The following is a 24,108-nucleotide window of genomic DNA, read 5'->3' as shown; positions in this document are numbered from 1 at the left end:
AATTCTATTTAGTAAGCCCTTTAGGAGGGGAAAAATATTGCTCTGTGGTATTTGGACTTTACTGTGATTCTTGTAGCATTTACTAGGGTTAGAACAACTTTCAGTAAAGTCAAATTCTGAGGTGATATAAATGTTGCGCTTATTTTAAAGCACTCACTGCACGGTGGCAAAAGATATACCTAATACTTTGGTCTATAAATATGAAAATTGATCCAAGACTACATCCAGGGAGGGAGGGAAAGAAGTGACATTCTTCTGTTGGAGAAGTTGCTGATGGTGTGTATCAGTTACATCCAGACCTTCAGTTTTTCAGTTTACTTCCTGTTCTGGCTTTTCTTTTCTTTTACGTAAGAACATTGCTAAGAATATAGGAAAAGCCACGCTGGGTCAGACCAAAGGTCCATCTAGCTCAGTATCCTGTATTCTGGCAGGGGGCAGTGACAGGTGTCCTAGAGGGAATGAACAGTACAGGTGATCAAGTGATTCCTCTCCTGTCATCCATTTCCAGCCTCTGAGAGAGTCTAGGGACCCCATTTCTATGCATCCTGGCTAATAGGTATTGATGGACCTATTCTTCATGAATTTATCTAGTTCTTTTTTTCAATGCTGTTAATGTCCTGGCCTTCGCAACATCCTGTGGCAGGGAGTTTCACAGGCTGACTGTACACTGTGTGAAGAAATATTGTTTGTTTTTAAACCTCCTACCTATGAATTCCATTTGCTGGCTTCTAATATTTGTCTGTGTTATTTAATTGGTTCAATCTGTTCTTATCTCCAAATCATCATGGCCAACAGGCCAGTCTTGTGAAATCCTGAGCACTCTCACATCCAGTTGAGTTCAATAGCTTTTTGCAAGTGCTTGACACGTCACAGGACTGGAACTCCAAATGAAAAAAAAAAATTTAGGTCTTAATCCTGAACTGCTGAGCATCTGCACCTCCCACTGGACATCACCCTGGTATGGATAAGCAGAACATTTCAGATATGGGTGTCTCATGTTTAGTACCATACATAAAAGGGACGATCTAAAGTTCAAAGCTACTGTGCAACTGCTGACGCCAGTGGAAGCTGTAGGTCCTCAGCACCTTTGACAATTGCTAATTATTTTGCAGCTATTCTTCAAGAGACTTATAAAATTCTGAGACGTTCCTCTTATCTGAGGGAAGATGGGTCAAGTGGAAGGAATAGGGGTCCCATATTTGACCTTTCCAAAAGGAGGACACCCCCGAGTGGTTCTGTATGTGTATTGACCAACTCATGTTGTATTAGTGTACTATGTATACTATAACACATTAATACAATGCGAGTTGGTAGATACTGATATGGATACACTCCCTCTTAGGGGTGTCCTCTCTTTTAATATGGTGACTCTAGCAATGAACAGTTTAAAATTGATCCTTTATCCAGTAGAAGTAGTGTTAGCTGGTGAAGAAAAGGGGACAGCTGCCTAGCCAGGGTGCAGAGCAGGGCGGCCACTGTTGGCCCTAGAAGGAATATTCAACAAATTTTATTATCTGGCCTCCCTAGTTCCCCAGGGATGCTGGACAATAAAGCTTGTGGTGTACAACTTGCATTACCATATGCAACTCAGTTTTTGCCATCATATATTTGATACCCTCTCTTATTGCTGATGCAAGAAAGTAACAGTTCTGTTCTCTAGGTTGGTATGGTTCTGAGATTTTCCACTCTAGGGGTGGTCAGCCCCATTTAGCTACTACCACTCAACTATGCTGACCGCAGAGAAATAACTTACCGAAACCTACTAACACATCCCTTCCAGCTGTCTCTTGCTACTGTCTTCAGCAACAGCCTATGCCTGAATTAGTGTTCACCCATCTGTAACAGTGCATGCATAGCTCGTTGGGCATGTTGTGGTTCCCCCTGCAGCCTAAGAGTTTGCCACCTCTGTTCTCGTTCACTGTTAGAGAGCTGTGTAACTGGATCCGCACAAAGGTGCGGCAAGCTGATGCAGCGCTTCAATACTGCACGTACTGAGCCATGACATTAGCAGTCCCCCGCCGCCACAAGACCTAGCGAAAAGTGCATGAAAATAACATATTGACATGAAGAAACATTTTACATTTGGGATACTGAGCTGCTTTCAGGTGCATCCAGGCTGGAAGGAAGCAGGGCTGAAATGGATGGATCTGTACTGGTTTAATGCCATAGTGAGACTGAAGAGTCAGGGTTTGGAGATGTGGTACCTCCCGGTTTCAAAAAGATATAGACATACCCTTATTGGCGAATGGGGATGGATTTAAATGGTGTGACTGCTTCTGTAATCTAATGGCACAATAGGATAAAAATGACATTGATCATTAAAGGGGTATTGTTACTTTAGTGTTTTTCTAAAAATCCATTGGCTCAGCAAAGAACATTTCTGTATCTGCTATGCTGCATTGATTTTTATTTGTTTTTTAAAAGCCAGAAGCTCAAGATTCCTTTGACATGCGTTAAAAGTTCAAAGCAGCTTAAACAATAAAAGCAAGCAGAGGCGTTTTCTTAAACAAGAAAAGAGGAGAGAGGATCCATGCTCCTGTCCAATGGAGTATCTAAATTTTTCCATCCGTATGCAGAATAAATTTTGTTATATGCACTGAGGCATGTGAGGATGTGCACCACCAGAAGAAACACAAACCTAGGTGTGGGCACTCTGCCTATCAGCTGGATGGCATTTGAATCTCTCCCAAGTGGCTGCCCCAGCACACAGCTTACCGGGAACATGGCTCTTGTCACTGAGAGTGGACATACAGGACCCCTCCCACAATCTTCAGCTTCCTCTGTTCTTTTCCCTCACCTCCAGAAAAAACCTAGGAAAAGAGATGGATCTTTCAGAGTGCCCTCAAGAATAGCACGTGGACGCTACACTGACCCAAGGATGGAATGAGGATTGAGATGAGATGTCAGAATTCTAACCCTTCTAGGGAAAAGGCTCTGATGGCACCTTTGCCTGTTTAAACAGGACAGGGCACAGCCCTACCAGGGCACAAGGTGTCCAATTTTAGATTAGAACACGGGTTGAAAAGAGCCCTGATGGCTCCGGTCAGCACTGCCAACCAGGCTAAGTCAAGTCATGTTGGTGGCACAGTGGGACTATGGCAGGCCTCGTACCTGCCCAGACTTGTGTGGCTTCTAGCAAGCAGACAGCATGTTCTTGTGGCTCCTAGAAGCATGGCAGGCCAGAGAGGCTCTGCATTCTTACCCGTCACAACCGTCAGTTCTGCAGCTCCCATTGGCTGGAAACAGCACCCAGTGGGAGTTGCAGGGGCATTGCTTGCGGCACATGGAGTTTTCTGAGTCACAGGGACCTGCTGGATGTTTCCTGGGAGCTGCCTAAGGTAAGCACTGCTTGGAGTCCACAACCCCTCCTATGCCCCAACCCTGAACCCTATCAGCTCCACACTGGAGCTCCTCCTCCACCCCAGCCTCCTCATCCCCAGAGCCCACACCGGCCTCACACTCTGAACCTCTCAGGCCCAGCCTGGAGCCCCTTTCTGTACCTGCACCCCAGGCCATGTTCTCCCTCCCCTGGAATCTTCAACCTCCCACATCCCAACTCTCTGAGCCCCATCGTCCACTGCAAGCGGCTCACCTCTGGTCCAACCCCATAGCCCCCACACCACCCGCTGGAGCCTTCACCCCCTCCCCAGTCCTTGCCCCCAGCCTGCTGAAGGTGAAAGAGAGGGAGAAGGGAAATGGGGACTTAGGGAAGGAGCAGAGTGCGGGGTGGGGAAAGACATCCTGTTTTGTGCCTTTGTAAAGTTGGCAACCCTACTGACTTACCAACGCTGCCAGCCACAGTAAATCAGTGGATAGTAAATCAGTCTCTTGAACAGGCTGTGATGTTAAGGTGGGCCCTGTAGCTCAGGATTAGGCAAAACTATCCCAGAATAGACATATTTCTAAATCAGGGTAGGTGAAAACAAAGCTCAAGGTATCCGCCTGATGTGACTGGTCCTCCAAAGGCTGTTACATTTAAAGTAGGGCCATCAACGTGCATTAATATCTCTTCTTAATGTAGGGCAGAATTAATGCATTAAAGAATTCATTTGTGTTAATGCTTGTTAATTGAAAGTCCCAGCTTTTTACACTTTTCAACACCTGTGGCTGTTGTAATACAAAGCAGAGGCTCAACTACTGCAGCAGAGAGTGCTTTGGATTCCCTTAGACCAGTCTTAGTTCCCAATCTTTTCGGAATCATGCCCTGCCTTTTGAGAAACCCTCACACCTCCACCTCTTTTTTTACCATCATCCAACCTCCCCTTTGAACAAAAAATTAAATTCATAATTTAAAACTTGATATAAAAATGTTACTTAAAATTAAAAATAAGCACAAATAGTTTTTCTTGGCCTTTTGACGGTGCCTGGTGCAGCCCCAGCTGCCTGAGCCCTGTGCCATCTACCAGAGCTGCCCGCACTGGCCGCCCACCCACCTGAGACCTGTGCTGCCAGAGTCGCCTGCCTGAGCCCCATGCCACCAAGGTCAGCTGGCCACCCGAGCCCCACACTACTGGAGTCAGCCACCCACCTGCTAGCCTGAGCTGCCCAAGCCTCACGTTGCCAGGGCCAGTCACCCAAGCCCCATGCTACTGGGGCCAGCCACCTGCCTGCACATCAGCCCCCTGACCCCTGTGTTGCAGGGGTCAGCCGCCAGCCCGAGCCTCCTGAGCTCCACAATGCTGGAGCCAGCGGTCCAAACCCTACGAGCCACTGGCCCAAGCCCCTCCCCTCTCACAAAGCCAGGCACCACCAGCCCCCTGTTGTTACCCGTCTCCCTACCCGAGCCAGGAACCCCCAGCCCCCACCTAACCCTATCCTCTTCCTTCCCCTCCCCCACAACTGACACTCACCTTTTCAGAAGGCAGCTAGCTCCATGTGGGTCTTCACTGGCTGCCTGCTTTTTACAGTGGCTGTGCTGGGTCACCCATGTAAAATGACAGGGGCTGAGAGCCGGAAAGAAAGGCCAGCTCTTTCTTTAGATGGGGGGAATGATGGTGGGGGTCTGGGTTGCCTCGTGCCCCCCCCCCAAGGGGGCACACCCCAAAGTTTGAGAAATCATGCCTTAGACCATTTAAATGGTAAGTTTGCAAGCCCTGACTTGCAGCTGGTTTGCTCAACCCAGTTGCACTTTGCCACTTATAACAAAAAGCTTGTGTGTTGATTGAAAAGTAATGTACTAGCTGCTGGGGGAGGAGCAGAGGGCAAAAAATGTGGAGGCACTAGAATTAGTTCTTAGAAAGCTGTTGGTTTGCAAAATGGTAAACATGAATACTTCGGGGAAGGTACAATACATTGTCCAGGGAGTTACAGAGAGCTCTCAAAACTTAGAGGTTGTGATTAAATTTTTCGAAAGGCCTGGAGCATATCAATATCCTGGGTAATGACAGCTAAAGGGATGTTATGCTTCAGATCACAGGCTGACAGCTCCCAGGTCTAAGGTAGGGATTCACCTACTTCTGTCCCCATACATGGGCCAGCTTCATACTGGCTGGTTCATTTCCTGTGTCTGAAACTGGCCTCTGCCGGAGGCACAATACCAAATGAAATCCTGGTCGTGCCATGAGTGTCTCTTGTTTATGCCTTTTCCCCATCCTAGGCTCTCCATGGGTCTACGTTAGCAGATCTTGTTGTAGAAATAGCACTTACAGGACATCATGTGCACATGGGGCAAAATTGCATGCTGCCCCTCCTGCTGTATTGCTCGCCCCAACCACTCAAAAACCAGGAGATTTGTTCTGTAAATCAGATGATTTGTAGAAAAATAAAACTTTGGGTTCTGTGCAGTTTCTGGGTTCTCTTTGCTCCTTTAGTTTCCATGTTCAAGGTTTTTTCTCTACAATAATAAAGGCTAATTTAAAAAAAAAACCTTATTGTTCAACAGCGTGATTAATCTTGATTAATTTTTAATCATGTGATTAATTCTGATTTTTTAAGTCACTTGACAGCCCTAATTTAAAGATACCATTATGATAAACTGGTCTGACCTCCCAGGTAACACAGGCCAATGAATTGCACCATCTAATCTCTGCATCAAGCATATAACTCCTCTTTTGAGCTACAGCCTCTCTGACTGACATCTAGGCTGGGTTTAAAGATGTCACATGATGAGGAATCCCTCCTCCACACCTAGGTAGGTTGTTCCAATGGCTACTCATCTTCACTGCTTAAAAATTTGCACCTTATTTTTAGTGTGAACTTTTATTAGCTTCAGTTTTCCCCCATTAGATCATGCCATAGCACGATCTTCTAGGCTAGAATCCTTTGCTATCAGAAAACTTCTCCCCATATAGGTACCTGTGAACCATTGCCAAGACACCACTTCAGCTTCTCCTTGAGAAATGTAACAGACTGTGCTTCCTGACTCTTTTGCTGGAAGACAGATATGACAGATTCTGCTGGTTCTTTTGGACTTCTTCAGAATGGTTTTCAGTTTTTCATCATCCTTTTTTTTTTTTTTTTTTTCCAAAGTGTGGGAGCCCCAGTATTCCAGTGATGGTCTCAGTAGCGTTCCATACAGAACTCACAGTACCTTCCTCTTTCTACTTAGTATTTCTGTTTTTATACATTCCAGCCTTGTGTTAGTCCACTTAGGCTTTTCATTCCCTAGTGAGGACAAAGCCTTTTTCATACATGTTTAGCTAACACCTGTTAATTAATCTGTTAAAATGCAAGTATGAAATCCTGACTCCATCACAATAAATAGAAAAATTCTTATTGGCGGCTAGTGCAGACAGGGCAAGATGCAATGTTATTGTATAATCAGACTGAGGTAGACTCCAGGCTCCTTGCTGATGGCTAAACTAGTTTGATTAACAGGGTCAAACAACAGCTTCACTCATCTGCACTGGCATTTTAATGTGTTTAAAAGCGCACACTTTCCCCTAAAATGGAGATGGCTTCAGTCAGACACTGCACTTGGGGCTCATGTTCAGTGGCTTATTAAGGAGACCCTTGAGCCCTTTTCAGAGTCACTTCTTTCCCAGACTGAATCCCCATCTTACAAGTGTATCTTGGTGCCTAGTTCCCTCAGTAGAGTTAGTGAAGGGAAATCCTCATATTTTCAGATGCTAGAAAATGGTAAATCTTCTTTATATATCTTCATGGAAGCAGCGCGAGGCAAAAAAAAGATCACGTTTTGATCTTTAACGTGAGAAAAGTTGACGACAAAACACAAATCTTTACCATTGAAAAGATACTGATTTTTAAAGATGACTTTTACAAGCGTGTGGAAGATGGTTCATATCCATGCAAGAGTTAACTGTATAGCTGGAATATATTGTGTGACCAAATTAATATGTATGAGAACATCCAATGTGCATATGCAGAAAGTCACAGTTTTCATGGTGCCTTGTTATACAGGAATTCAGTGAAGTGAGTGGTGTAATCTGAATTCAAGTTACTTTGCAGTCAATTGGAAATCTGGGGAAGGCTGAGCTGCTTTGCATTGCTGTAGCTGGTGAAGTTCATTAATGCTCATTTTGGGAATGATTTAATGATGTGTGTGTTGTTACATTGCCAGGTCATAAAATCAGTGCAATATCAACTCATTAGCAAGAAGTTGAACTCTGCTTACATTGTTTTGAGATTTGCACCATGAACGATTCTTAAGGGAAATTCAAATCTTATTAAAAGAAAAAGGGAATTTGAGAACTAACTTTAAACAATGAGGGTGAGAGGAACGCCATGATTCTGTTGCTCCTTAGAAGCTGTTTTACAGTGAATATTGCCCTTTAAAATGACTTTTTAAACACAAAGTTTGTATAAAAGAATACTTGCGGTCTCCAAACTATTTTAGGTTTTAACACAAACAGTAAACTGTGGAATGGTTATGCTTGCTTAAGCTTTGGAAAGTAAGAGGTAGCCGTGTTAGTCTGTACTCCAACAAAACAAAACAGTGGAAATGTAGCACTTTAAAGACTAACAAAATGAATTGTTTGGTGATGAGCTTTTGTGGGACACACTCACTTCATCAGATCAATTTCATTTCCAATACAGACTGATATTTACAAGTACAGTCTGTCTGTACTGGAAATGAGATTGATCTGATGAAGTGGGTCTGTCCCACAAAAGCTCATCACCAAATCAATCATTTTGTTACTCTTTTTAAAATGCTACATTTCTGCTGTTTTGTTTTGTAAGCTTAGGAAATTCACTGTTAAAGTCCACATAGTATCCAATTAATATCAACATAGAGCTCTCATGATAGATGCATGTCATCTAGCACACTAGGAAGGAAACACCCCCTGCAAAACAAGCTTATCTTTGGGTCCAGATGCAAACTTTGAGGTGTAGGCTCCCATTTCTATTTTGGGATAAGTCAAACCAGGCTTGTGTGCTTGGCTGTTTGGTTTCTGCTGCCTCACCTTCCTTAGCTGACTGGCTAAATTGCCTGGGGAACTCTGGAAAGGCGGGTAGAAGTTGTTCAGATTTTGGGAGTGGAATGGGATCTTTTTCGGTCTGGGGTATCCAGGTAGTGCATTAGAGCACTCCATTTGGGGTGTAAAGTCTAAGGTGCACCATCGTGTTGCTGCTAACTGGCCCAACTGGTGCATACTAAAAGTTCCCTGCTATATGTTAATGGAGTCCCATTTCAAAGCATAACAACTGTTTGTTAGCTGTGGAGAGGCATAGGTCAATGGTTTGAGTATTGGACTGCTGAATCAAGGGTTGCAAGCTCTTAGGGGCAATTTAGGGGTCTGGGGCAAATAGATTTTTTTTGGGGGGAAAAAAAACCCTGTCAGGGACGGTGCTTGACCCTGCCAAGAGGGTAGGGGGCTAGACTCCATGACCTCCCGAGGTCCTTTCCAGCTTTACGAGATGTGTGATGTGTTTCACTGATTATGGAAGTAATGGAGAGAGAAGAGAAAAGGAGCCAACAAATCTAAAAGGGAGAGCATATGTGGAAGAAAAACTGAATTATTGGATTATTCTTTAGGGCTTGAGCAACTTGAAAAAATCCATTTTCTTTTGCTTCTGAATGGTTTTGTTCATGTAGAACCATTAGAAGCCTGGGCATAGTAATTTGTGAAATAGCCTGTGACCCTCGCTACTTCTCCTGGCTGACCTAACAAGCTTCCTCTCTTATTGTCAAAAGCCTTTGGAGGCTAAAAAGATAAATGCAGCAAATCATGTCTTGTTAAAAGGTATATCCAAAGTTCTCTCTTAACCAGCATAAAGTTTTCTGTGGAAGCAGTGAGTTTATTTTCTATTCATCTTGGGAAGAAAATGGGGACAAATTGTATGTCTTGAAATCCTTCCGGTCAGCTTAGAAAGGGGGAGAATAAAGAGCCAAATATCTCTTTCTTTGTTCAAGTTGCACCAAGAATTGTTGAGGCATATTGTGTAGGATATGTTAACAGAGAAATAGAGGTGTTGAAACTAACTTGCATTCACATGGTATGTATGGTGAGAGCAGTGACCGGCAAATTTATGCACCACATGTTTACAAGTGTGAAGTGTGTATGTATGCATACCCCCTTCTTTTGGTGCACGTTTTACCCAGCTTGTATGTAGAACGGCATATTTGGTGCCATTTCTCTGTTTGGGACTGCAGGTATTTATTTTCTATGCTCAACTTACGTTTTTAAATTTGAAAAATGTCCCTTTTGCATTGGTTTTATTTGAATAGACTCCAATAAGCACCTAGCTGGATTTTTAGGGTCCTAAATGCCTTAGAAAAATCTGAGTAGTAGTTCATAAAAGATCTGTGTGTACTATTGTTTCTTTTCCATGGTTGAGGTGATGTTTTTAGGACTAGGGGGCTACACTCTGTGGTCATCAGTCTCCAATGTTTGCTGAAGGAAAGCCTCATGATGACTCTGCCTTTCCTGAATTGTCCTTTTTGATTTAAAGGTAAGGTGAGCCTGGATTAGGCTCATACAATGTTCCTGTAATTACTCCATCTGTTTAGTCTTCCTCATTTATAATAATTAACATTTTCACTATCCCCTGTTGGATTGTGTTGGTTATGGAATCAGTTTCCTGGTTTATAAACATTGCTAATGTCAAATTCTGATGAGTGCATGTTTTACACTGTGTTACAGCCTTTCAGCTGGATGTAGTTTTGACATAAGCTTTCAGGACAAGCTGTCATTTGTCACTTACATGAGTTTTTCCCCCTTGTAAATAGAATCTACAACTTTCTGTTGCCCCAAAGATAATCAGACATTCTTTTCTTGTCTGCTTTATTTGTTTGTCCTTACACCACTTATTGCTGTGCTTGAGTGAGATGCACAGAGGCGGTTACTATTCCTAATTATTTGCAGTGGTCATTAAGCTCAACTTGTACCTTTTCTTTTTTTTTGGTGATGCAAAGGAGAAGCTTAATAGCTGGTCTAGCAGGTAGCAATACTTATGAATAAAACTTGGAAACTCCAGTCAGTTAGCTGTGAATGAAGAACTGTCATGGTCCACTGGACGAGAAGTTAGCGGATCTTACCTGAACAATACTATGCTTTGCACTTCTCAGTGAGCCAGTGCAGCTCTTAAACCATGCCAGGCTACAGATATGACAAATCCCTCAGAAACTGGAGCCCTTTGTAACCAGGGCAAAATAAAGCCCCAGGACTACAAGCTGCCGCCTTGGACCCAAGTTCTTTTATCATGCAGTGTTAAGATTGCAGCTTGCGTTTGGGGGGGAAAAAAAAAGTGTGGGGAAGGGGTTAGCCTACCAGGTTGTCTAAAAAACTTTGAAAATGTGACCTGAACAGAGTTGTTGCGATGATGTCTGCTCGAGTCGGCAAAGAGCTTGAAACAATCAGAGAAGGTGCAACTAGGACAGTATGTCTAAGTGGGGTCTTCACACCAAAATCTATGGTTCTGGGCAGGGCCTGCCAACAGCATCTCAGCAGAGGAATACATGGCGGGAGCAGAAGGGTGCAGTAGGCTGAGCCCACAAGCGCAAAGGCAACATCTACGCTTACGAACAACTTCGAAATGGCCACGCTAATGGCCAAATTGAGGAATGCTAATGAGGCGCTGAAATGAATATTCAGCACCTCATTAGCATGCTGCTGGCCGTGGCACTTCGAAAGTGCTGTGTTTCATTTCAGCTGATAGGAATAAGGGGATTTTGATGTTTGCAGGGTCCTTTTGAGAAGGACCCCAGTGTACACGAGCCGTGGGCGGGAGAAAGGTGGCACTTTCGAAGTGCTGCGGCCGGCGGCATGCTAAATATTCATTTCAGTGCCTTGTTAGTATTCTTTGATTTGGTAGTTAGCATGGCCTTTTTGAAGTTTTTCGTAAGTGTAGACATGGCCAAAGAGAAACACCCTGCCTGCTGGGGTATGTAGTGAAGGGTATCCTGATGCTTCCCTTGACTCTCTTGAAGCCAGTGAGCCCTGTGCCAGAGACCTTCCAGGTTGGAGAGTTTAGCCAAAGTATTGGTGGGGTGGGAGGTGGGGAAGGAACCTTAGGCAGCTTGGGGTCTGTGACTGGATCGGAATTGGACCTTGCCTGTAGCTTGCTCTTCCTGTATTGAGAAACTAGGAAGGTCCTGAGTGCAAGTTAAAAATGAGGAGATCTAACCAATTGTCAGATAACTGAGAGCTCTGGTTAACCAGAGTTTCACTGACTGAGGTTTAAATGTACCTATGACTCAAGGAATTTAGAAAGCCAGTAGGAAAACCCAATGAAGTTATAAACGCTACACATTAATTAGTCTTCATATTTATTTAAAGAAAGGACAAAGCCAGAGCTAAAAGCTAATAATGTAACTCCATGTAGGTCCACCCTTCACCATTCAGTTTGTGTTTTAAAAAAAAAAGTTTGCAGTGTTTTGTAATTGTGTTGGTCACAGGGAAGGAGACAAGGTTGGTGCAATAATAGATTGTAATGGAACAATTTCTGTCAGTGGAAGAGAGTAACAAGCTCTCGAGCTACACAGGGCTCCTCAGGGCTCAGAAAGGTACTCGGGGTGCCACAGCGAAACACATGCTGGAACACATTGTTAAGGGCAGGAGATGGTTGTAAATGTAAGTGTTCAAACCAGAAAATTCTCAGAGGTGCCCATTCTGTGGGTGCCCCAGGGCTGGAGTACCTACGGATAAAATTAGCAGGTGCTTAGCACTGACTGGTAGCCAGATTCTCCCTTCCTCCCTGTGCGTCCTGCCCACCGGCAGACATGTGAATCAAATTCCCAGAGGGCTAAGAAGACTGATGTAGAGATACGTGATATTAACCTATCAGGGGTTGTCATTTGACTCCTGTACTCCTTGCTATTTCAAGGAATAAGGAAGGTCAGTGGGAGAAATTCTTTCCTCAACCTTCCTCAATGAGGGTAGCCATGTAAGACAATTGCAGATAACTCGATTCTAGCTACACAACTGCCGTAGCTAGAATTGCGTATCTGCAATTGACTAACGTGCCTAGTGTGGACCAAGCCAGAGTAGGGGACCTTTTTGCCCATCCTGGGGGTGCAATCCCATCATTGTCCAAGTCTTTCATACATACATACTCGTTGCCAGCTCTGCCCACATATCTACACCAGCAACACCATTACAGGACCTAACCAGATCAGCCACACCATCATGGGTTCATTCAGCTGCACATGTACCAATATAATTTATGCCATCATGTGCCAGCAATGCCCCTCTGCTATATACATCAGACAAACTGGACAGTCTCTACGTAAAAGAATAAACGCACACAAATCAGATATCACAAATGGCAATATACAAAAACCCCATAGGACAGCGCTTCAATCTCCCAGGCCACACAGTAGCAGACTTAAAAGTAGCTATCCTACAGCAAAGAAATTTCCGGACCAGACTCCAAAGAGAAATTTCTGAGCTACAGTTCATCTGCAAATTCGATGCCCTCAGCTCAGGCTTAAACAAAGACTGCGAAGGGCTGACTAAATACAGAAGCAGCTTCCCCTCCCTTGGTGTTCACACCTCCAGATCAACTGCTGGTAGTAAGCCTCACCCTTGCTGACTGAACTAACCTTGTTATCCCCACTCTCGCTCTGGCTTATTTATACCTGGCCCTGCAGATTTCCAAGACCAGCATCTGATGAAGTGAGTCTGTGCTCACGAAAGCTCATGCTCAAAACTTTTCTATTAGTCTATAAGGTGCCACAGGACCCTTCGTTGCTGTGCATACATACTCTTTCTACTGTTTTTAACTGCAGAGATGACCCCTAAAAGTGGGAGGGCCCAGAGAGGGCAGTGGCTTCAGCATATGTTACTGAGCATGTTCAGTACAAGCCAAGCAGCAAATAAGGGGAGCAGTGATCCTTGTGTGGCTCCTCCCTGGGTGTTACTGCCAGGTGTACTTAAAATAGTACAACACTCTCTAGTACAGATGGCTTTCCTGTATGAGAGGGGGAAATAAGCTCTACTGGTATAACTATAGAACATCTATATGAGTAAGTCTTCTGGGTGTTGCCAAGGCATTAGACTGAGATTGCAGTGCATTGGCTAAGCGCATAGTTTGGTTAGCATCTACAGGACCCAATATAAAACAAGCAAACTGCATTTAGATATTTAATAACATAAAGAAGTATAGAAAATGTAACAGAAGCTGCACTACATATCTTAAAAGCCAAAGGTTTGCCTTGCCCAAAGGCTATCACAGGCAGGCCTATCCTGAGAGCTTCCCTTATAGACAGTGATGAACAACCTTACGATGTCTTATAAACCAAGCTTCTTTTCAGACCTACTCTGGTCGGAGCTGGCAGCCTCTTCTGTGGGCCTCGTAACCTGGCATCTCCATATCACATGCCTGTGCCTGGCTTGAACAGCAGGGCCTTTTACTCTGTCATTAAGAATCCCCCTACATATTGCCCAGGTGTGGGGTTCTTTTTGTGTCTTAGAAGTCACCTCGTTTAGCTAAATGTGTCTACTGCAAAAGCAGATATCTCACTTCCAGGGTAGTCAAGCCTATGAACGTGGCAGGTGCGTGCTCTCTTCTGCATTCAAGGGCCACTGGGCCTTAAAGGTGGTAGCCACTGACCCTGAGTGTGTCATCTCCTGAACTGCAATAAAGGTGGGGAGGGCACAAATGCGTGTGGTAATCTGGTCAAGGTTGCCTTCCTGGCGTAGTGCTGGGTCCCCTTCGTTTCTAGAAACTTGCAGATATCCCTTCGGAAATCAGACATAAAGTTCTGATTTTTGTCCTGACTGTCACCCAATGAAGTTGGCTTGAAGGCTGCTTTTCGCAGCCAATGTCACAAAACAACTTTAGTGGGGACCAAGGTCTGCTCCATTGACTTGCCTACATTGCACTCAGAGGGTTAAATACTGCTCTCTGCTTCGGTTGACCATCCATCCGATTTTGGCTGGGACAGCCCTGTATTTCAGGTGCCAGGAAGGCACCCAGATTTATATTAACAAAGGCTAATTGTCTCGTATTCAGGTCCCCTGCTGAGCTGACATTTGCTGCCCCCATCCCCACCACTCTCCACAAGGCAGGAGCAGCTGCTGGCCGGAGAGCACCCATATGCTCTCTGGCCACACTCGACAGGGAGCCAGCAGGGGGCTCTGTCATCAGGGTGTGGCTGCTGTCCGGTTCTCAGCTCACTGTAGCTCAGGGAATCTAGGAGTCCAGTTCGTTGTCCACTGCAGCTTGGGGTAGCCGCACTGGCATGGTTGCCACCTGGTTCCTGGTTTCCCACAGCTCTGGGAATCAGGGAGGAGCACTGGCATGGCTGCTGCCCCATTCCCAACACCCTGAGGCATGGGGCAGCCAAGGTAGTATCCCGTGGGGTGGCAGCCCTGTTCCTGGAACCCCAAGTCATGGTGCAGCCAGGCAGCTGTCCCCATCCCTCAGGGTATCCTGTGTTTGGGGCTAGGGAAATATGGTCACCCTATCTCTGCTTCAATCTTATGCAGGTTAGTGGGCAGCCACAAGAAAGAACAGCAATTGACCCAGATGATGCAGTGGTCTTTTATTTCAGTTTTCCTTCTTAAATGTACCTACTTACCTCTCTGCTCTGGCTTTTAAGCCACCTTCAGGCATAGGTGCTGGAAGTAGGGATGCTAGGGATTCTGCAACACCTGCCCCCTCCAGTCCCAAGGCTTGAAGTGTGTTCCATTATACAGCAGATTTACTGATTGGTTCAATGGCGCTCAGTATCCCAACCATAAAAATTGTTCCAGCACTCCTCCCTTCAGCGCCATGGACTCAGAGTGCCTTTCATGGACTACTGTTTGCTGTTAAAACATACACAAGTGAAATCTCCAGGACTTGTAGTCGAGTTAACGTTGCAGGAGAACACATCATTTGGAATTTTCTACTTGATGTCCCAACTTAAGAACTGCATTAATGCTAGTATATAAAAATGAGGTAATCTGCTATTTGGATAGTGCCCGTGTGCTAGGTGCACTGGCCTGGTACAGAACAAAATTTATATTATCCCCTTTTTATGCATTTATATCTTTAAGCCCAACACTTAAATAACATTTCTTATTTTGTATAGAATTAGATCTAAATTTCTTGTAATATCTGCAAGCTCCAGTAAGAATCCTTTTTCTCTTCTGTTTTGTGGTAGCTTTAACATACCCAAACTAAACAATCTTATAAAATTTATTTGTAATCCTTCCTCAGGAACCCAGTGTCTTGGAAAAGTCACAGTGGCTATCAAAAAGCAGCACTTTAATTTTATGGGTGCACCTGTGCATTTAATTCTCTCCCTAAAGCTTTTTTTAACTCCAGAAAGGGTCATTCAAAACTCGAGGGCAAAGCTATTATTGTATCATCGCAGTGTACTACACAAGTGTAATATATTGGGACCTGATAATGAAGTGTTCATTAATCCTGAAACCCAGCTAGTCCATTGGTTATCCTGAAGGGCATTGTATTAAAGTGACAGGTCCCCTTATGGCGCACACAGGTTTCTTTCTTAAATTATTGTTACTACTACTTACAGTTGTCTTCCACTTGTAACTGTCAATAGTTGTTAGTAAGATGAAAGGCATTTAAAAGCTAGGCTTGACTGACGAAATCCAGTAAATTGTAAATTTTGTCATGGACTGCATGAAATTGGTTCATACCTATTGCTAGAAGAGCAAGTCCTACTGTGAAGGTGATTTCAGAAAGAGTTCTAAGATGGAACACACCCACTTTCTAACATACCCTCTCTGCATTTCTTCTCAAAGAAGAAGCTGTGTGAAGTGTGTGTAAAATAGAAAATAATGACTATTATTTTCACCAGTATTACATCTAACAATGGTGTCTCTTCCTAGTGGTTTAAAAATGCATCATCTATTTGGTACAGTGGGTTAGAATGTTACCTCCATTTTCAAGAGATGAAAATTAACTAGAGTTTTAAAATTGTTGAAGCATATGGTTGAGTAGTTAGGCCAATTGGTGATTTGAGTCATCTCTGTTCAAACTAAGTCCAGATCCAAACTTACCCACAATTCATTTTGGGTGATTTTTGGATGTGGGACAGAGGAGTTTAGATTAAATTGTGCCTCATGCAACATATTATCATGAGCTATTTTTTCTGAGGCCAGTGAAATGGATATGCCACAGCATAGGCCGTGATGGGTGACCAAATTGGTTTGGATACAGCCAGTGCTATTTTTCTTTTTTTTTTGATAAGTACTGGCATCACAACAGCCTCAGCTGCTAGATTGGCTGGGGTGGAGAGTAGGGAGCCGACTGAGTACCAGCTCCTTTTAACAAAACAAAAACGAAACAGAAAGCACAGGCTATAGGAAGAAGTAACGTGTGCCTTTCTCCAAAAATCCCATTACAAATATTAAAAAATGTGAGTCACATTTTATTAACATTTTTAAAAATTATGCTGGTCTTGGTGCTCCACTGCACCTGAAGTGGAAGTGTTGAAATACACATTGTGATGGCCTACTTTTCCTTCTGGAAAAATGGCCATTTGCTTCCAACGGGAGGGGAATGAGGGCAATGCAATGTGGTAAGATGACATCACATATTTACAACCACTTGTGTGGCATTTTTTCCCATACTGCGCCAGCAAAAATACTCAGAATGCTATGGGGCTCAGGGAATTGTGGGATAGGTTCCCACAATGCACTGCTACAACAGTCAATGTTTAGGGATAGTGTGTGGCAGCAATAAGTTGACTTTGGTGGAATTTGTGGGGAGGTTAAGGTAGTCAAATTCAAATTTATAAAACCCAGCATTACAAAACTGATTTTAATAAATTCAGATTTACCTCACAGTGTAGACCTAGCCCAAGAGAAGTAAGTAATTCATAAGAGCATCCATTTTTATGGATGATTGGTGTTCCTTGAGTGATTACCTGAACTATTGAGACTTGCCAGTCATGAAGTGGCATATTTTGTCCTTTTTTAACTGGAAAAGGCCCACAAAAGGGCAAGAAGTATGTCAGCGGTCCTTTCCATATCTGCTTACAGCCCACTCTTTGGGGTCACCAAAATCCCAATCTGCCAGAGCACTTAGGCATTTGCTTAGCTTTAAGAGCATGAGTACTCCCGCAGGATGGTGGTAATACTGTTTTTATATATGTAAGAGCATGATTAACTTTAAGTGATCGGCTAGAAAAGGAGCCTGAGTGGCGGTGATAGACAGAGCAGGATATTGATTGTGCATATGTTTCAACAACAAAAGGTGGCGGCGGCGGTGGTTTTAATTGCAGGATGATTAACAAACATAAGCTAACCCAGAGCAAAAAGTTAGCTAAGTGAAGACACTCTAGTTTCACTGCAAGGCAAACAAGTCAAGGCCTACCCGGTCAAGAGAGAGAGGCAAAGACACCACTATCTGCCTCATGGTAAACACTACCAGTGCCTTGTGAGGATTTTACAGTAAGGTAATCATCAAATCTGCACTCTCGTTGTAACTTCCATCCCTTCAAAGTCTCCACTGAAACCCACCTTTGTGTTAGCAACGACAAAAAGGACTATGGTTTTGAGAGCCAGGAAAAAGTTATGGCCAAATCCCATAGCCTCAATAAGGAATTTGTTTTAAATTCAGTACTCATTGAATTCTGTCTTGGGACAGTAAAAAAAGAGAGAAGACAGACCCCAAGAGGACAGAAGAAGAAAGTGAGAGCAAAGAGGTGGAGGGGGCAAAAACGAACACAAAAAGCATGATTAATATAAAAGCCCTGTGTACAACCCTGCAATATTTTGACATCGACTTTGCTTTATTATATCTCTTAACTGTGTTCTTTTTGCCCTTTACGCCTGCAAATGAGAATTGCTCCATATTTTGCAAATATAACACATTTAACCTGTTAAAGCTTTTGTAATGTCTGTGCAACCTAATAAAGCTTGATCATTTGTAATCCTGTGTATTACGATTTGTACTGTTATGACATTGGCAAAAGGAAATCTGACAGCTAAGCAAACAATTCTAGCAAAAGAAACAAAATCCAAGGAAGATTTGAGTCTTCTGACTCTCAAAGTACAATGAATTTATAATGAAACAGCATTCACAAAAAGGAGGCTTTGAGTGTTCACTGGATGTTCTATTCTAGAGGCATTTGACAGTGGTGCTCATAATTTATAATCTGGAGTACAAAGAGATATTATTTTCTTTTCTTCCTCACTAAAATATTCCCTTGGTGTTTGATCCATAATCTACTATATCTTTGAGAAAGTTTGTCCATCTGCCTGCTTGTGAGTTTCTTTGTCTGTGTGCCTGTCTGTTCAAGAACACCTCCTCAGTGGTAAGAGCTCGGACCACCAAATTCAGTATGCAGCCTCCTCTTATCTAAGTTAAAACAAAGAAAGGGTTTGGTTGGGCTGGGGAAATGGGGTGTGCCTGGAATGGGCTTGCTTCTCATAAAACCATACAGAGGTGGGAGAGACTCATCAGGCAGGTGGGTGGGGCTGGCCAGGAGCACATGCAGCCCCTCCTCCCTTGGAACTATTCCAGTCCTGAAATTCCCATCCTGCAGGGACCCTTTAGGCAGTTTGCAGCTCCCCCTTCCCCTTGATTCGTACAGGGATGTTGGTAGCTTCATCAGGGGACAAGGGAAAAATGCTGCAGTTCTCTGTCTGGGAGTGTAGAGGGCAGATGAACCTGAACCTTTCCCATCTGGGGGACATGCGCTCCTCCTCTGGCTGCACCTGCTTTTGCTGCAGCAGCTATGGAGAAGAGCTTTCCACCTGCCCCCGAGCTACTGCGGTGAGAGAGGGCTGGGGTAGACCTCTCTACCCCAGAGCAGCCTGCATGCTGAACCTCTCATCCCCATCCCAAAAATCAATGCTTTACATGATATTGAGTAAAGGACCCAAGCCACACCGGGTGAGTCTTCTAGTGTAATATATTATGTTTATATATCATTTTGCGGACCTTGGAGCTTTGCAAACATTACAATTAAGCCTTACAATAATCCCGTGGTGCTGGGAAATATTATCCCCATTTCAGACAAGAAGAAACTGAGGTACAGAGACATTGTGATTTGGCCAAGATCAGGCAGTAAGTCTGTGGCAGAGATGGGAATAGAATCCACATTGCCTGTTTCTGGTCCAGTGCTTTAACCACTGCAATATGCATTCCAGACCTTGGAGACCTGCCTGACCTACCCAAGTCTCCTGGATTTGAATATAATGCACATGCCGTCCTGGCAAGAACCACAAAATGCAGAAGCATGTGAAAATGCAGAAAAATGTGTTACCCAGTTGCCATTAGGGTTGCATTGGGTGTGTCTTGGGGCAGAATTTGACACACAGCTTAGTGTTTGACTTTGTGGTCCACAGCCATGTGTGGTAGGTGTAATGGTAAGAAAATTCTCACCACATTTGGCTATGTCTACACTACAAGATAAATTTGATTTTATTAATATTGATGATGTAATTCTGGAACTAATAAGTTGGAATTTGACCATCTTCACCTCCCACATGCACCTCACAAAGTCGACTCATTGCTGCCACGCTCAAATTGCCAAATGCTGACTGTTGCATTTGTGTGCTGTGGGAACCTATCCCACAGTTTCCTCATCCCTGTAGCATTCTGGGAAGGCCCACTGGTCTTTGACATCATCTTCCCCCATTGCATGTTCCTCATTCCCCTCTCATGCTAAGCAAACATCCATTTTTCCTGCTGCAAGGAAGGAAAAGTAGGGCATCCAGACAGATGACAAAAAAAGTTTACAGAAATGTCTTTCTTTTGTAGCTGAATTCTCAACGGGCCATCCAGTGAGTGTCCTCCCTCCAGTGATGATACTACAGAAACCCTGACTCTCTTCTCAGTTAGAAGAAAGAGGATAGAAAAGTCTAGGAAAAAAATTTTGTTTTTATTGAAAATAATATAGGGACCCCGAAAAGCATGAAGAAAGAGCAGATAGGAAAGTTTTTCAGAAAAGAGAGTTGCCGATGGGGAGAGTCTTTGGCTTTCCGGTGCGCTATAAGGCTTCTGTGCAACGACTGTTCTCAACTGGCCATCCACTGAGTGTCCCCCCACCCATCATTGTGAGTGATCCCTGAAAATCATACAGGGGCCTGGACTGTACTGTAAAGATAGAAGAAAGAGGATAGGAAAGTCTAGGAAAAAAGAATTTTTGACTTTTCCCTTCACTATACAGGTATTGCCAACATGACACTCGCATAAAAGACACAAGTGTAGAGACAGAACCACAAACTCCCTACAGGGGCTATTTGTAATGGGTAGATGCGCTCATAGCATTAATAGCAAAGAAAGACATTTCTTAGGCTCTCATACAAACATGACCCCACGGCCATGGGCTTGCTGGTTCTGCTTTGATATTCTTGGTCTTCCTGTTACCTAATTAATTGGAGAGCAGTGGCCAGAGCAGGGCACTGTGGGCCATGGGGGGGTTACATATGGGACACCTCTGGAGGCTAATAAATTTCATTTTTAAGACGTGGCACTTCCGCGCTGGCCTTCATTTGAACTTTTAAATTTGAACTTGACGCTACACCCAGCTGGTACTGACAATGATACATCGATATCAGTGCTCCCTACATTGAGCTAATGGTATTTACAATGAAGGCAGTCATGTGGTAATATCAAGCTAACTGCCTTAAATTCGAATGTATCTTGTAGTCTAGATGCAGCCCTTGTCACGTCCTTGTGCTTTATTTCGTTTACGTAAAATAGCTGAGTGTTGAAAAAGCTTCCTCATGCTTTTTCTAGTTTTAAAAAACAACCCTGGTGTTTTATTTCTGGAATGACTGTTTCATTAAATATCTGCCTTGTTCTTTTCTTATTTTAACTTCAAGAGCGGGAGGTTAGCTAATTAATTTCCTCCATAAAGCCCTGAGCAGGATATGTAAATCAGTGTGTCGTTGTGCCTGTTACAGTCTGTTTGCCTATGGTAGGCCTTTATCTCTTGCTTCTAATGAAAATAACTGAGCTTTGTTTGTGATGTTAGCTTCTTAGAGCCTCAGAGTTGAGCTGGTGGCGGAAATAGAAACTTTTCTTCAAAGTCCATTTTAGTTGTACTGTAGTTGTTTTACAAAGCATTTTGGGGGGTTTCCAGCTTGTGCCAATTGCCCATTACATTTATTTCTGTAAGTTTGCCCATAAAATTCCTCAGAGTTCCTGTTGTTTGACTCCATATGGATATTGCTTTCTCTGCAGTACACCTTTAAATTGCCCAGGGCTAAGCAGTCCACAGAAGGAGACATTATTTTGTGTTGTGTTTTGTGCAGTTTGTGGCAGCAAAGGCTCACACTGTGGGGCCTCTTGTGGAGCCTTTATTCTTTCATTTCCATCTTTGTGAATCTTGCGCAGATCAGATTGGTGGGAAAATATACTTACTCACTTTACGTGTGCGTGTGTGGGGTGGAGGAACACAGTTGTGCTGAAACGGAGCTCGATGAAAACAGCTTCAAATACTTTTGTCCAGCCTGGTGATAACATTAGGTGCACTAATCAGCTCTATTGGGTTCATCACCATTTTCCTGCAGGGCTGCTTTTCTTCCTCTAGCCTTTTCTAAAACCAGTTCTGAACCTGCAACTTCTTTGCCCAGTGCCCGAGGGGCTATTTCTGCTCCAGAACCTCTGGTGCTCTGTGAGCAATCTGCTCTACAGTCAGCTGCTTTCAGTCTGCATGGATTACATCATGTTCTGTTTCTCTTCACACTTCAAAAAGCAGCAGAAGAGACATGCTTTTCTAACGTGCAACGATATTCTGAGGTGGAGCCCATCAGATTAAAACTTTAGAAAGTATTCTGTTCTGATGCCTAATTTTAGGGTTTATTAGCAATTGTTCTTTCTCACTGCTAAGGAGCCAATACATTTCTTTGCCACACTGTGGAAAGGAGTAGCCCTTGATACCCAACCAACTATCTCAGTTAATTGTGCCTCTGGGTGCTGAAATAGCTGAGAGAGAAGGGGTGCTGCCTTAGACTGTGTTAAGTCAAGCAGAAAGATCAGCCTTGCTTATATTTGTGCAAAATAAAGTCACGTGTAACTTTCAAAATTTACAACTGAGACTCTTGCTAGTGAAGTCTATTCTGGGCAGCGCTTAAGTACATGCTTGCAATGTAAACACATGCGTAAGTGCCGTCCAGAATCTGGGGGGTTGTCTTCAGTGGATGACAGAAGTGATTAGGCTTGCCCAGCTGATCCTTCGTGTCTTAGTGGAGATGTGGGAGGAATTGAATTGAAACCAACCACTCCTTTCAGACGACCAAAAAAAAAAAGGGCAGTCCTGTAGTACCTTAAACACTAACAATTTCATTTATTAGGTAGTCTTTGAGGTGCTATAGGACTCTTTTTTTTTTTTTTGTAAGCTACAGACTAACACAGCTACCCCTCTGAGACTATTTGCTTTCAGACTATCCTATTAGGAGGCATTGTCTCTGAATAAGCTGGGACCAAAGCTGTCCCATCCCTAGGATGAGATGGGGTGGATGCACCAAGCCCCATCCTTTTGGGGGCCCTGCAGTGGCCACCCAGCTGCCCTATGGATGGGAAAGGGGGAGGATTAGCTGGGGCAGGGTGATGGTGGCAGGAGCAAGCAACAGCAGCTGCAGGGGGGGCATCTCCCTTCAGCTTGCCTTCCTCCCACTCCACATTTACCGTGTGGCACAAGTGGCAGCCTGGTCTGCACTGAAACACCTTCCTGCTTTGTTGAGCCCCACTTCTCCACAGGCAGTGGGAAGGCCTCCGCTCCCAGCTTCTCACAGAGAAGATGGGCTCAGAGGAGCACCATGTGGTGAGTGCACGGGGTGGGAAGTGAGGCTGGGGGAGGTGACCCCCCATGACTGCTGTCTGCTCCCCACCCCATGTGCCAGGTAATCCCCAGCCAGACTGCTTGGGGAGTGGTCGGGGTCCAGGTGGGGGCAGCGTACAGAAGGGGCGGACATGCGGCATGAGGGGGCTGCCTGAGGCCATGAACCTGAGACAATGGAGGGGAGGTTGCCTTCCCCACCCCTCCAGTCCCTTGGGCCAGTCCCGACTGGGACCATTGAATGACCATGAGATGCTCTCATTCTATGAGCACATTTCAAATGCTTGTTCAATAAGACACCTGGCGTGGCTTCTTCTAGCATGCAGTTTGCATGTGCTCTAAAGCTCCTTCATGTCCAATACTTATATTTCACTGTGTTGTTTTCCTACATTTTTATACTTGGATACTTATTTTTTTAACGAAGCTCGCTTAACATTACTAGTACTCTTTAGTTTTGTAACTCTTCAGTCACTTGAATAATAAGCTCCCATTGTATTGGCTGTAGTCACTCTGGGTAATGATATGCCTGATAGTTATTGAAATAATAATATGCCTGGTAGCTATTTAAGATATTTATTATAAATCCTCACCTCCACCCACCCTTCCCGGTTTTTAACTGTCAAGATGACACGGGAGAGAAGTGAGTCACCGTTCTCATGGTAAAGGCAATTTCAAATAACATTTTTCATAAGAACTGACAAGCTTCCAAGAGCCTTAATTGGTATATGGGGGAAGGGAGTTGGAGTGGGGAGGACTGGTGAATTGCCCCTGGCATGCTGCATGGATTCTGGGCCTTAATATAAATCTATATACTGTTTAATGTGCCTGTGCAAAATGGAATTCCTTTTGTTTCACAGAAGTTTCATGCAAGCTCTTTCTTTTGGTTAGCATTTATTCTCAGATCCTGCACATAGGTATTTCTAAGTGTCTAGTATACCCTGACTGAACTACTAACCTTTGCTTGGTTTTGGGTGGAAAAACTAATAAGTATTTCACAGCTCTCACGAAAGAACACG

At 44.0% G+C, this 24,108-nt stretch overlaps 1 long non-coding RNA gene across 1 annotated transcript in view; it reads right to left on the bottom strand.

The window, feature by feature from the left end:
* The window catches only part of LOC142011207 (uncharacterized), a 33,943-nt gene that overhangs the window by 4,116 nt on the left and 5,719 nt on the right, over positions 1–24,108 (bottom strand). The window contains exon 2 of the long non-coding RNA XR_012645001.1: positions 2,716–2,810. This is a non-coding gene — a long non-coding RNA (uncharacterized LOC142011207). The remainder of the gene's footprint in view (positions 1–2,715; positions 2,811–24,108) is intronic.

Source organism: Carettochelys insculpta, chromosome 3, assembly GCF_033958435.1.
Source record: "Carettochelys insculpta isolate YL-2023 chromosome 3, ASM3395843v1, whole genome shotgun sequence".
Taxonomy (NCBI): domain Eukaryota; kingdom Metazoa; phylum Chordata; order Testudines; family Carettochelyidae; genus Carettochelys; species Carettochelys insculpta.
This window is presented reverse-complemented; position numbering and strand designations above follow the sequence as displayed.